Source organism: Littorina saxatilis, linkage group LG15, assembly GCF_037325665.1.
Source record: "Littorina saxatilis isolate snail1 linkage group LG15, US_GU_Lsax_2.0, whole genome shotgun sequence".
Lineage (NCBI taxonomy): Eukaryota > Metazoa > Mollusca > Gastropoda > Littorinimorpha > Littorinidae > Littorina > Littorina saxatilis.
In genome coordinates this window covers 10709118-10720954 of record NC_090259.1, presented here as the reverse complement: position 1 = coordinate 10720954, position 11837 = coordinate 10709118, and the positions used below count along the sequence as shown (strand labels likewise).

Sequence of the window (11837 nt, the reverse complement as noted above, 5' to 3'; positions counted from 1 at the left end):
GGGGGGGAAGGGGTGGGTGGATGGTGTGTGTGTGTCTTAAAAGGGGGTTCCATTGTACTTGTCATTACTGCTTGATATGCTTTCTTGCTTTGAGTGAAGATGTATATCAGATCACATTATACTGGTTGAGACTATGTATATAAGTATAATAACCGATGAACTCCAGCTTTCTGAAGTATTCATTGCTCCTCTCAGGTAAAATAAACAGATCTTCCATTGGGTATCATGACATGAGAATACATCAATGAAGAATGAACATTCAATGGTGATGTTGAAACTGATACAATTCTCACTTGCTCCAGTATGGGCTGTTGAAGATGTAAAGGGCGGTAGCTTTCTGACAGCATGTGTTGGCAGGAAGAGTTCAGAGCTGGGATCGCTTGTGTCTCTTCGTGGTGTGCATGGCTGTGCTCCTTCAAGTCACTTAGGCCACACAAAAAAATAGGTCTGTTTACGGTAACATAGGCCAAAAAAATAGGGTCGGTAGGTCGGGATTTTTTTTTTTTCTCCAAAAAACCATATTTTTACGTTATTTTGCAAAAAAAACCAATTTTTTTTTTCCCAAAATGCCAAAAAAAAGTCTAGGGTCGCGCGAAAAAAATAGGGGCGGTCGGGTTACTGTAAACAGACTATTTTTTTTTTTGGCCTTAGCTCATGTTGGAAAACATCGAAGTGACACAGTTGTTATTGTCACAGGTTTTGAAAATATGATCTCACAAACTGGCAGGGAAGTTCTTGCTGTCGCTGACACAGTGGAACCCCCCTCTTCACCCCCCCCCCCATGTTTGATGACCTTGAAGGGAGGTTACGCTCTACGTACAATCAAATTGGCATGAAGTTCTTGTTGTTGCTGCTGATTTAAAAATTTCTTAAAAATACTTTTGCAGTGTATTTACTAAACGTTGCTGGTAATGAAGTGTTCTGTGTTTAACCCCAACTGCTGCATTTGCATTTGCCCATGGCAGATCTGTCTACTGCTATCATTTCTCAATATTATTAAGTATGATTAATAGTTATCTGCTAGGCAGGGAGCTATCAGGCACCGCAAAATTTAAATTGAAAATGTATTTTTCTGTCAAATTTGTTGGAAATATTTTTCACACTTCAGTTATTGTAATCACCTATCAATATTATTTGTCTGTTGTAATTTTTGTTTGTCCTTTATGAGGAGTGATAGGTCAAAATTCCAGTGAATGCTTTGTTTTGTTGATAAATAAACTTTCCATAAACTTACTTTTCTTGTTTGTTTCTTAGTTGTTCTTTTTACATTTAGTGAAGTTTTGACTAAATGTTTTAACATAGACGGGGAATCGAGACGAGGGTCGTGGTGTGTGTGTGTGTGTATATGTCGTGCCGAATTCACGGAATTGCCGAATTTGCGGAATCGGCAACATTTTTGCCGATTTCGCGTGATCGGCAAAACGCTGCCCAATACGTGAAATTGGCAGCGTTTTGCCAAAATCGCGTAAAGGCTTCTAAAATTTGCCCATTATTTTTGCGAAATCGGCAGCCACTTTTTGGTTTTAAAGTACTCAAAAGCCTGGGATATCATCACACTTAGACAACTAGATACTCCAATGGATAGATATCGCAATAATCGATAAGTTATTGCAGAAAGTGTAGTTTTCGTGCATTTCCGGAGTTATGCTCGACACAGACCAACATAGACCATACAAAACATAGTAGGGAGGTAAAGCAATGTTTATGCAATGTTATGGTGACACAAAAAGTAACAGACTGGCTGTCGCTTTTGCGAAATGGGCAAATTTTTGAAGCCTTTCCGCATTTTCGGCAAAACGCTGCCGATTTCACGTAATGGGCAGCGTTTTGCCGATTACGCAAAATCGGCAAAAATGTTGCCGATTCCGCGAATTCGGCAATTCCGTGAATTCGGCACGACATATACATCGATTCAGAGAAAACTACTGAACTTCATGAAATTGGACATGAGAGTTCCTGGGTATAATATCCCCGGACGTTTTTTTTTCTTTTTTTGAATAAATGTCTGATGACGTGCATATCCGGCTTTTTGTAAAAGTTGAGGCCGCACTGTCACGCCCTCATTTTTCAGTCAGATGGATTGAATTTTTGGTCAAGCAATCTTTGACGAAGGCCTGACTATGGTATTGCATTTCAGCTTGAAGGCTTAAAAACTAATTAATGAATTTGGTCATTAAAAATTTGAAATTTGTAGTTAAAATTATTTTTTTTATAAAACGATCAAAAAATAATGTCATCTTAATCTTCACGATTTTCTGATTCCAAAAACATAAATATGTCATATTTGGATTAAAAATTAGCTCTGAAAATTAAATATATGAACATTATGATACAAATTAAATGTCCAGAATCCCTTTAAAAACAATTTCATCTTATATCTTGTCGGTTTCTGATTCCAAAAACATATAGATATGATATATTTGAATTAAAAACAAGCTCAGAAAGTTGAAAAGAACAGAGATACAGAAAAGCGTGATATCCTGCTCAGCGCAACCACTACCGCGCTATTCTGGCTGGTCAATTTCACTGCCTTTACCACGAGCGGTGGACTGACGATGCTACGAGTATACGGTCTTGGTGAGAAAAAAAATGCAGTGCATTCAGTTTCATTCTGTGAGTACGACAGCTTGACTAAATGTTGTATTTTTGCCTTGCGCAACTTGTTTGTTGTTGCTTTTAAGGCATACATTTTTGTACATTTCTGTAGCATGCCGTGCCCCCCGCGGGTTAGGGGGAGTCCCATATTGGTTGGGACGAGAAAGAATTTACCCGATGCTCCCCAGCATGTCGTAAGAGGCGACTAACGGATTCTGTTTCTCCTTTTACCCTTGTTAAGTGTTTCTTGTATAGAATATAGTCAATGTTTGTAAAGATTTTAGTCAAGCAGTATGTAAGAAATGTTAAGTCCTTTGTACTGTAAACTTGCATTCTCCCAGTAAGGTATATATTGTACTACGTTGCAAGCCACTGGAGCAAATTTTTGATTAGTGCTTTTGTGAACAAGAAACAATTGACAAGTGGCTCTATTCCATCTCCCCCCTTTCCCCGTCGCGATATAACCTTGAACGGTTGAAAACGACGTTAAACACCAAACTAGGAAAGAAAGAAAGAATGTAGCATATGCCGTCGGCATTGTGAAGTCTGGCTTTCTAGGCTGCTACTGAAAAGAAAGCTAGACTGCACTCGGAAAACTTGAATCAGTTTGAGACTCCCTCCCTTTTGAGACCATGCTTTCTCAGACTTGCTGTTCAACAGAGAGCTATGTAAATTTATGCTCATTTGCAGACTCCCTCATTGTTAAGACCTGGCTTTCTGAGAGTGTTGGAGGTTATTTGGTTATTTTGTTTCCGCCCAGCCGACCACGAAGGGCCATATCAGGGCGGTGCTGCTTTGACATATAAGGTGCGCCACACACAAGACAGAAGTCGCAGCACTGACAGGCTTCATGTCTCACCCAGTCACATTATTCTAACACCGGACCAACCAGTCCTAACTCTAACCCCATAATGCCAGACGCCAGGCGGAGCAGCCACTAGATTGCCAATTTTAAAGTCTTAGGTATGACCCGGCCGGGGTTCGAACCCACGACCTCCCGATCACGGGGCGGACACCTTACCACTAGGCCAACCGTGCCGGTTTTCAAAGGGGTTTCAATGTAGTGCAGGCATGGGAATTGTTCGCCGAAAGGCAAATTTCCGCTGAATTTTTTTTTTGTTCCGCCGAAAAAGGAAAAGTGTCCGCCGAAAAAATAAATGGGGGAGGCAAAAATGGTTCTAAAAACTGAATTTAATGGCAAACTTGGAGCTTAGAAAACACCAAATTGCACCATTTGGGTTCTTTGGAGAAAAAAAATTCCGGGGGGGATGCCCCCGAACCCCCCTAGCAGGGCTAGGCGCTTTGCGCCGTCGACTTTGCCATTACTTACAAATGTTCAGCCTTTTTTCAATTCCCATGCCTGGTAGTGAACAAATCATGTTACAGTCAGGCAGATCTGCCATAGATATACAGCGAGGGGATCATCGGCAGCACGAAACTGAAAAGGGTAATAACGAAAATGTACCCTCCTTCTTGTAAAATCATAAGCCATTTTTAACTTACATAAATCTATCCAGAATGCTCACACAGAATGAAGGTTATCTCTGACCATTGGCTTTATTGACAGTAAAACCCCCCATTGTAGACTTTCGGAATTCAGAGAACAAGAAGGGCAAAGCCCATACGACTCACATGCTTGACCTTGACCTTTACATGACCTTGACCTTCAGGGTCAAGGTCAAATAACTAAACCTAGCAATGACATACATTAAGAACTGCTTTACACATTTTTCCTACCAAAATACATGTGACCTTGACCCAAGGTCAAGGTCATCCAAGGTCATGTAACACAAAGCTGTTAATTCAAGACATAGGAAGTACAATGGTGCTTATTGGCTCTTTCTACCATGAGATATGGTCACTTTTAGTGGTTCACTACCTTATTTTGGTCACAGTGACCTTGACCTTGATCATATGTGACCAAATGTGTCTCATGATGAAAGCATAACATGTGCCCCACATAATTTTTAAGTTTGAAACAGTTATCTTCCATAGTTCAGGGTCAAGGTCACTTCAAAATATGTATACAATCCAATTTTGAAGAGCTCCTGTGACCTTGACCTTGAAGCAAGGTAAACCAAACTGGTATCAAAAGATGGGGCTTACTTTGCCCTATATATCATATATAGGTGAGGTATTGAATCTCAAAAACTTCAGAGAAAATGTGAAAAATGTGAAAAATAGCTGTTTTTTAGACAACATTTATGGCCCCTGCGACCTTGACCTTGAAGCAAGGTCAAGATGCTATGTATGTTTTTTGGGGCCTTGTCATCATACACCATCTTGCCAAATTTGGTACTGATAGACTGAATAGTGTCCAAGAAATATCCAACGTTAAAGTTTTCCGGACGGACGTCCGGACGGACGGGGGGGACGGACGGACGGACGACTCGGGTGAGTACATAGACTCACTTTTGCTTCGCATGTGAGTCAAAAATGGGTCTTTCGAGCTGACGGCGCGAAGGGGGATCCGGGGGCATGCCCCCCCGGAAAATTTTGAAAAAAAGGATGCAAAATGGTGCAATCTGGTGCATTCTGAGGATGATCATTACCAGTTTCAGGCAGCAGATTTTGTCACTGATTAATAACCCAAAAATTGAAACTCAACCCAAAAAAACACACACAAATATTTTTATTTTTTGGCTGGGGGGGGGGGGAGGGTTCCGCAGAACCCCCCCCCCCCTCGTCCGCCCCTGGTGTGTGTGTGTGTGTGTGTGTGTGTGTGTGACTTCGTGTGTGTGTGTGTGTGTGTGCGTGTGTGTGTTCGCGCGCGCGCACACATGTGGTATGAATAACATGGTCATTATTGGTCATTGCAACAAACGCACATATTTTATGTTTACTGGATATATATGTATTTAAACATGTGCTTTGTCAATGGAATTTGCTATTCTACCACCAATAAATGAGATTGGAAGTTAAAAAAACAATTTGACTTTGTTTGATTTCTTGGAATGCGCTGTGTTATGTTTTGTTGGACTTACTTGAATTTCCAATATATGCAGGCGTTGAAACCCCCAGCGGGTTAGGGGGAGTCCCATATTGGTTGGGACGAGAAAGAATTTACCCGATGCTACCCAGCATGTCGTAAGAGGCGACTAACGGTTCTGTTTCTCCTTTTACCCTTGTTAAGTGTTTCTTGTATAGAATATAGTCAATGTTTGTAAAGATTTTAGTCAAGCAGTATGTAAGAAATGTTAAGTCCTTTGTACTGGAAACTTGCATTCTCCCAGTAAGGTCATATATTGTACTACGTTGCAAGCCCCTGGAGCAATTTTTTGATTAGTGCTTTTGTGAACAAGAAACAATTAACAAGTGGCTCTATCCCATCTCTCCCCTTTCCCCTATCCCATCTCCCCCCTTTCCCCGTCGCGATATAACCTTGAATGGTTGAAAACGACGTTAAACACCAAATAAAGAAAGAAAGAAAGAAAGCAGGCGTTGCAATAATATAAGCTTAAAGGTAACTTTTAGTGACAATACTGGCGCATAGTTGACAGTTTCCAGGGCCGGACCAAGTTCGTTTGAGGGGGGGGGGGGGGGGGGGTTCCAACTGAAGGCAGGGGTCCATGGGCCGCCGAGGTCCCGGTGGGGTGCAGGGGCAACGCCCCGCTTAGGGGTCTGGAGGGCAAAGCCTCCCAGAAACCGAGAACATTTTGCATTTGTGAGGTCATTTTTTGGTCTTTCCTTGCAACTGGGAGTCAAAATTACACATTTTCATAATTTGAAATAGTTTTAGAAGACCAAATAAACTAAGGGAGTTGGGGGAAGAGCTTAAAAAGTCCACATATTTTTTGTCTTTTCTCTGAGAGGTACATCGGATGGCCGGGGGGGGGGGGGGGGGGGGCGGAACCCAGGACCCCCCCCCCCCCCCCAGATCCGGCCTTGGTTTCAGTAAACCACAAAACTTTCAGGGGACCTGAAAACCCAATACTGGCATTACATGAAATCTCGCGAGATTATATCCATCCTTTTTCACGAGACGTCCAGTGGAAAATTGTCGTCTGTGCGCTTCGTATGAAATGACGGATAGGGCAGAACTTATTTTGATGAAGAGAAATTACAGTGTGTTGTTATCTGTGTTACAAAGCACGCAAAGTACTGTGCCACCGTAACATGTTTGATGCGTCTTCAGGCGTGAAAAACGATCTTAGGTGTGTTCATAGGCAGATCAAGTTCATCTTCCCTATCCGACAGAAACTGTTTACATATCTGTGCGACAAGGAAATTGAGTGCACGTGGTTTACACAGTATCAAAACATTGTACCTGAAGCCTGTCTGTGGTGACTGAATTTCTGTGTTTAAATTTGTGTGGGTTGATTCTGTAGATCTACAGATCTGCACTTTGTTGGGTGGGGGGGGGGGGGGGGGAGGAGCACAACATGCACGGACGAGGGTCGAGTACATGGTCAACGGTTTTGCTTTTCCAACAGTTAAAATTTCTACCACAGACACGCACGCACGCACAGACAGACAAAGTTACGATCGCATAGGCTACACTTACGTGAGCCAATAATTCAGTACCGTACGACAACGACAACGACAACAACAACAACAAAGCGTCTGAAGGTGAACACAAATAAAAATAAAAAGTTGTTCATTTCACAGCTTCATTTTATTTTAACATAAGCTCTCCTCTTGATCAAACACATGGTAAAAGGAACGTACAATGTCACAATTATGACATCGTAAAAGTGCCTTGACGTGATACAACAACAACAACAACAACAACAACAACAACAACAACAACAACAACAACAACAACAACAACAACAACAACAACGCGTCTGAATGTGTACACAAATAAAAAGTCAGCGTTTATTAAACATACGGTTACATGACTACATTGTAAAAATAATACATCTTAATAATTAAGTTAAAAAAAACATATTTACCTTCACCAAACACAGAATCAAATGAGCAGAACAGTGATATTTTAAATTCACTTTGTTGAAATAGGACAATGAGTGAAAGTATATAAAACTTGTCGCAAAAACTCAACTGTCTACTTTTCTCACACACAGTCTTCATCCACTTCAACAGTGTGGTGTCTGTGACGCACAAAACGTCACCGGCAATGACGGACAGGAGAGGATCATTGCTGGGAGATACCTGTAATTTCTTTCACAGTACAGCTGGTCACACCAAGCAGAGAGTAGCTCAGTGCGTCTCCCTCTTACACCGGCCGTTACGAATGCTTTATCTACATATATCGCTTGCCATAGCTCATATGAAACAAGTATAAACAAAACAAGATAGATGTAAATGAAACAATAAACAAACAAAAAACACAAACAAAAATGCTCAAGGGAAAAGACCACAAACATATGAGCACAAGAGGACAACCCCCAACAATTCTCATCACTTGTTCATTGTAAATGTCTGCCAGTATTTGAACACATACAAAAGTATGCTTCTGTAACTCTTCTCTTGACCTTGACTTTGGTCACTTTTATCGTCAGAGAAAATTCAGGACGACATGGCTGGATTCCTGGCATTGGGCGTTGTCGCCACGGTTACCAGAATCCAGCATCACTTACCAACAATACCAAGAATGTCGGGAGGGCTACATCAGGGGACATCGAGCATCCATTTGTTATTTCTCTTCCCCCGCTGCTAATCCGAAAGAATTGTAACATGTGTGGCTACATTTTGTAAGTCTGTACATTGTACGTTTTCAATTTTGCGGTGTATCTGGTTCATTTTTCAATATCACATTTTAATATAAATTTGTTTAAACTCGTGCTCACAAGAAAAAGCCTGGACGAGGAATGCAGTGAAACAGAACTTGACAGGTGTGAATAAAACGTACACCCTGCACGGTAGAGAAGTCAGTGGGGTGCATTGCTGGGGTAATTTAATTTAAATTGTTTAGAAGTTCGGGATTGAAATTTACCCTTTTGTTTTTAGTCGTACCACTCAAACATTTAAGAGGGTAGAGCCAAAACGATTTGGGATAGCACTTTACCATTTTAACACAAGATATCAAGATAAAATACTAATCGTTTGGAACAACTTTTCTTCAAAGTTGGTTTGATTGTTTTTTAAATAATTAAAAACGTCCTCTGCAAGCCGTCCGGATAGACTAGCGCTAATGCACACTGCAGAGTGTGAATAACCCCAGTTTTCTGTGGCATCCATCTTACAAAAGCAATCAGAAGAGGGTCAAAATCTTATCTCTGTAAAAACAAGCAAACAACAACAGCCATTTCATATGTTTTAGAGTCTGTAGGAAACCATCATCTCCATACAATTATGAACGACTTTTGAAACATGTTTTATTTCGATCTAAACAGATAGGCCTACCACCACATGTTGATGTGATGACAGAGGTTTATTCATAACAGATTTTGTTCCCTGGGGATATATTACAGACACAAAATATATTTAAAACAATAAAGCAGCTTTTTAAACTTTCACAAAACAACTCGTGCAAAAACATGAGTGTACGTTTGAGTTGGAGCCCGTGAACGAAGAAGGAGAAGAAGAAGAACAAGTCGCGTAAGGCGAAAATACAACATTTAGTCAAGCTCAGTCGAACTCACAGAATGAAACTGAACGCATTGCATTTTTTCCGCATGACCGTACACTCGTTGCATCGTCTGTCCACCGCTCGTGACAAATGCAGTGAAATTAACCATCCAGAAAAGCGCGGTAGCGGTTGCGCTGAGGAGGATAACACGCTTTTCTATATCTCTATTCTTTTTAACTCTCTGAACGTGTTTTTAATCCAAACATATCATATCTATATGTTTTTGGAATCAGGAATGGACAAGGAATAAGATGAAATTGTTTTTAAATCGATTTCGAAAATTTGATTTTAATCATAATTTTTATATTTTTAATTTTCAGAGCTTGTTTTTGATCCGAATATAACATATTTATATGTTTTTGGAATCAGAAAATGATGAAGAAAACGATAAACGTAATTTTGGATCGTTTTATAAAAAAATGATTTTAATTACAATTTTCAGATTTTTAATGACCAAAGTCATTAATTAATTTTTAAGCCTCCAAGCTGAAATGCAATACCAAAGTCCGGCCTTCGTCGAAGATTGCTTGGCCAAAATTTCAATCAATTTGATGAGGGTGTGACAGTGCCGCCTCAACTTTTACAAAATGCCGGATATGACGTCATCAAAGTCATTTATCGAAAAAAAGAAGAAAAAAACGTCTGGGGATATCTTACCCAGGAACTCTCATGAAAAATTTCATAAAGATCGGTCCAGTAGTTTACTCTGAATCGCTCTACACACACACACACACACACACACACACACACACACACACACACACACACACACACACACACACACACACACACACACACACACACACACACACACACACACACACACACACACACATACCCTCGTCTTGACTAAATGTAAAAAGCAACTTTATTATTCATAGGAAGTCTTTCTGTAATATTACAGTGTATCATTTCTGGCAAAATTAAACAATTACTAAGAAGATTAAACAGTAAGTTCAGCAGATGAGTATTTGTCGTATTTCACTGTGACGCCACTTTAAAAAAAACAACCCACTCATGTTTCATGGTGAAATCAAATATCATAAACCACTTTGAAATCATGCCTGTCCTGCCTCTCCCTTTGTCATTGTTTATCGCAGACATCACAGCGAGTAATCTTTGAGTTCCTAAAGGGAAGCAACTCTTCCGGTCCCTCTTTAGATTTGGAGACCTCGGTTACGTCCCTTACTTCATACAGGTTCTCAACTCTTTGGAGTAGAGCCTTGACCCTGACGCAAACCCCTGTTTATTTTTCCTGAGCTAGACTGACCTGTTTTGATGATGCAGGAACATTGAGAGTAAACACAAAATCTGATTGATGAAGGTCGGAAAAAGGTGGAAGTTTTAAATTGGGTGGACTTTAAAGGGGTTTTCCCTTCACGTGATACAATAATACCTTTATCTACCAGGGCACAGAGTTTTGCTAGCAAAATGTAACACTTTTTCATCACCGTCTTCCTCCCGGTGTCACGATTTCATCTTTCGCCTGTGTACATATTTCCCCCTCGACATATGCTCAAGACTGAAATGTTGTTTCCTAGTAAAATTAAGAAGTGAAATTATTTATGGACGAAAAGCATGTCAGTTTCTTGCATGTGAAGAAAATTGGTGGTAAAATTTAATAGATTTCACCCCCAAAATCGAATTCTTCGAAAACGTGTACCGAGTGGTTACGTCCCTTGAGTTAGAAGGAAAACATTTCAGGATGAATCAAATTTATAAGTTAAATAAAACAAATTGGTTGGACAAATTTGGCCCCATGAATGTAAGGTACACAAGGTCCCTCATCAGTACTATCGAAGGTTTTGTTTGTTTGTTCAGTGTATAGTTTATACTAGATCAACGAGGCCGAGAAGCGAAATATCAACACGGCAAAAGATGAAAACGTCACACCGGCTACTAAGACCACAGGCGGAAGGTATCGTCCACTGGACTACTAAAAGCGCTTTGAACTTCGGATAAGGCGCTATATAAATAAAGAGAATTATTATATTATATCACAGAAAGACTACAAGGTACGTCACTCACCTTCGAGTCTTCTGTGTTCTTGGAGTCGCTTCCTGGGGGAAAATATTGTTCAAGACGGTTTGCCTCTTCCTACAGTCTGTGTAAGGTCAAATAAATACAGTTGCATGATTGTTTGAACTATATGCACCTTTAGTTTTCAGCTTCCGTTCGCTGCAGGTTGTTTTTAACCATCATTTGGACGAATCTTCGTTTGCGAGCCGCTAATATCCACTTGGCGGCTAATTATGCATCCACACCGAATATGCATACCAGCGCTCATTGGTTAATAACAGGATATTCGATGATTATTTTCATTGGTCGACTGAAACGTTTTCCTAATTTTGAATGAAGTGGCAAACGGTTCTTCACTAATACCGAAAGTGAAACCTCCCGGGGGTAGCTTCCCTTTGCTTCACAATATTTACATATGTTTTAGACCAATGAATTGAATTAAATTGAATTGAACTTTATTTAACAAGGATTAAGATTTAAGGCTACGCCTTTTCTTACAATCTGTCCTTGGGACGCATAGACACACAATTATATAGTTACAAAATAAAAAATTAAAAAGTTAAAAAGTTAACCAACAAAAGGAGGTCGGAAAACGTGATAATAAAGATGACGATGATGATGATGATAATGATGATGATGATGATGATGAAGATGATGATAAAGATGACGATGATGACGATGATGATGATGA

The 11837-nt window shown here is 40.2% G+C and overlaps 1 long non-coding RNA gene across 1 annotated transcript; it reads left to right on the top strand.

Annotated features, from left to right (window-relative positions):
- Window positions 1-1233, top strand: LOC138948498 (uncharacterized). Its single transcript, XR_011450001.1, has 2 exons — window positions 1-428; window positions 652-1233. It is a non-coding gene; the product is annotated as an uncharacterized lncRNA (long non-coding RNA).
- The last annotated feature ends 10604 nt before the right edge of the window (window positions 1234-11837 follow it).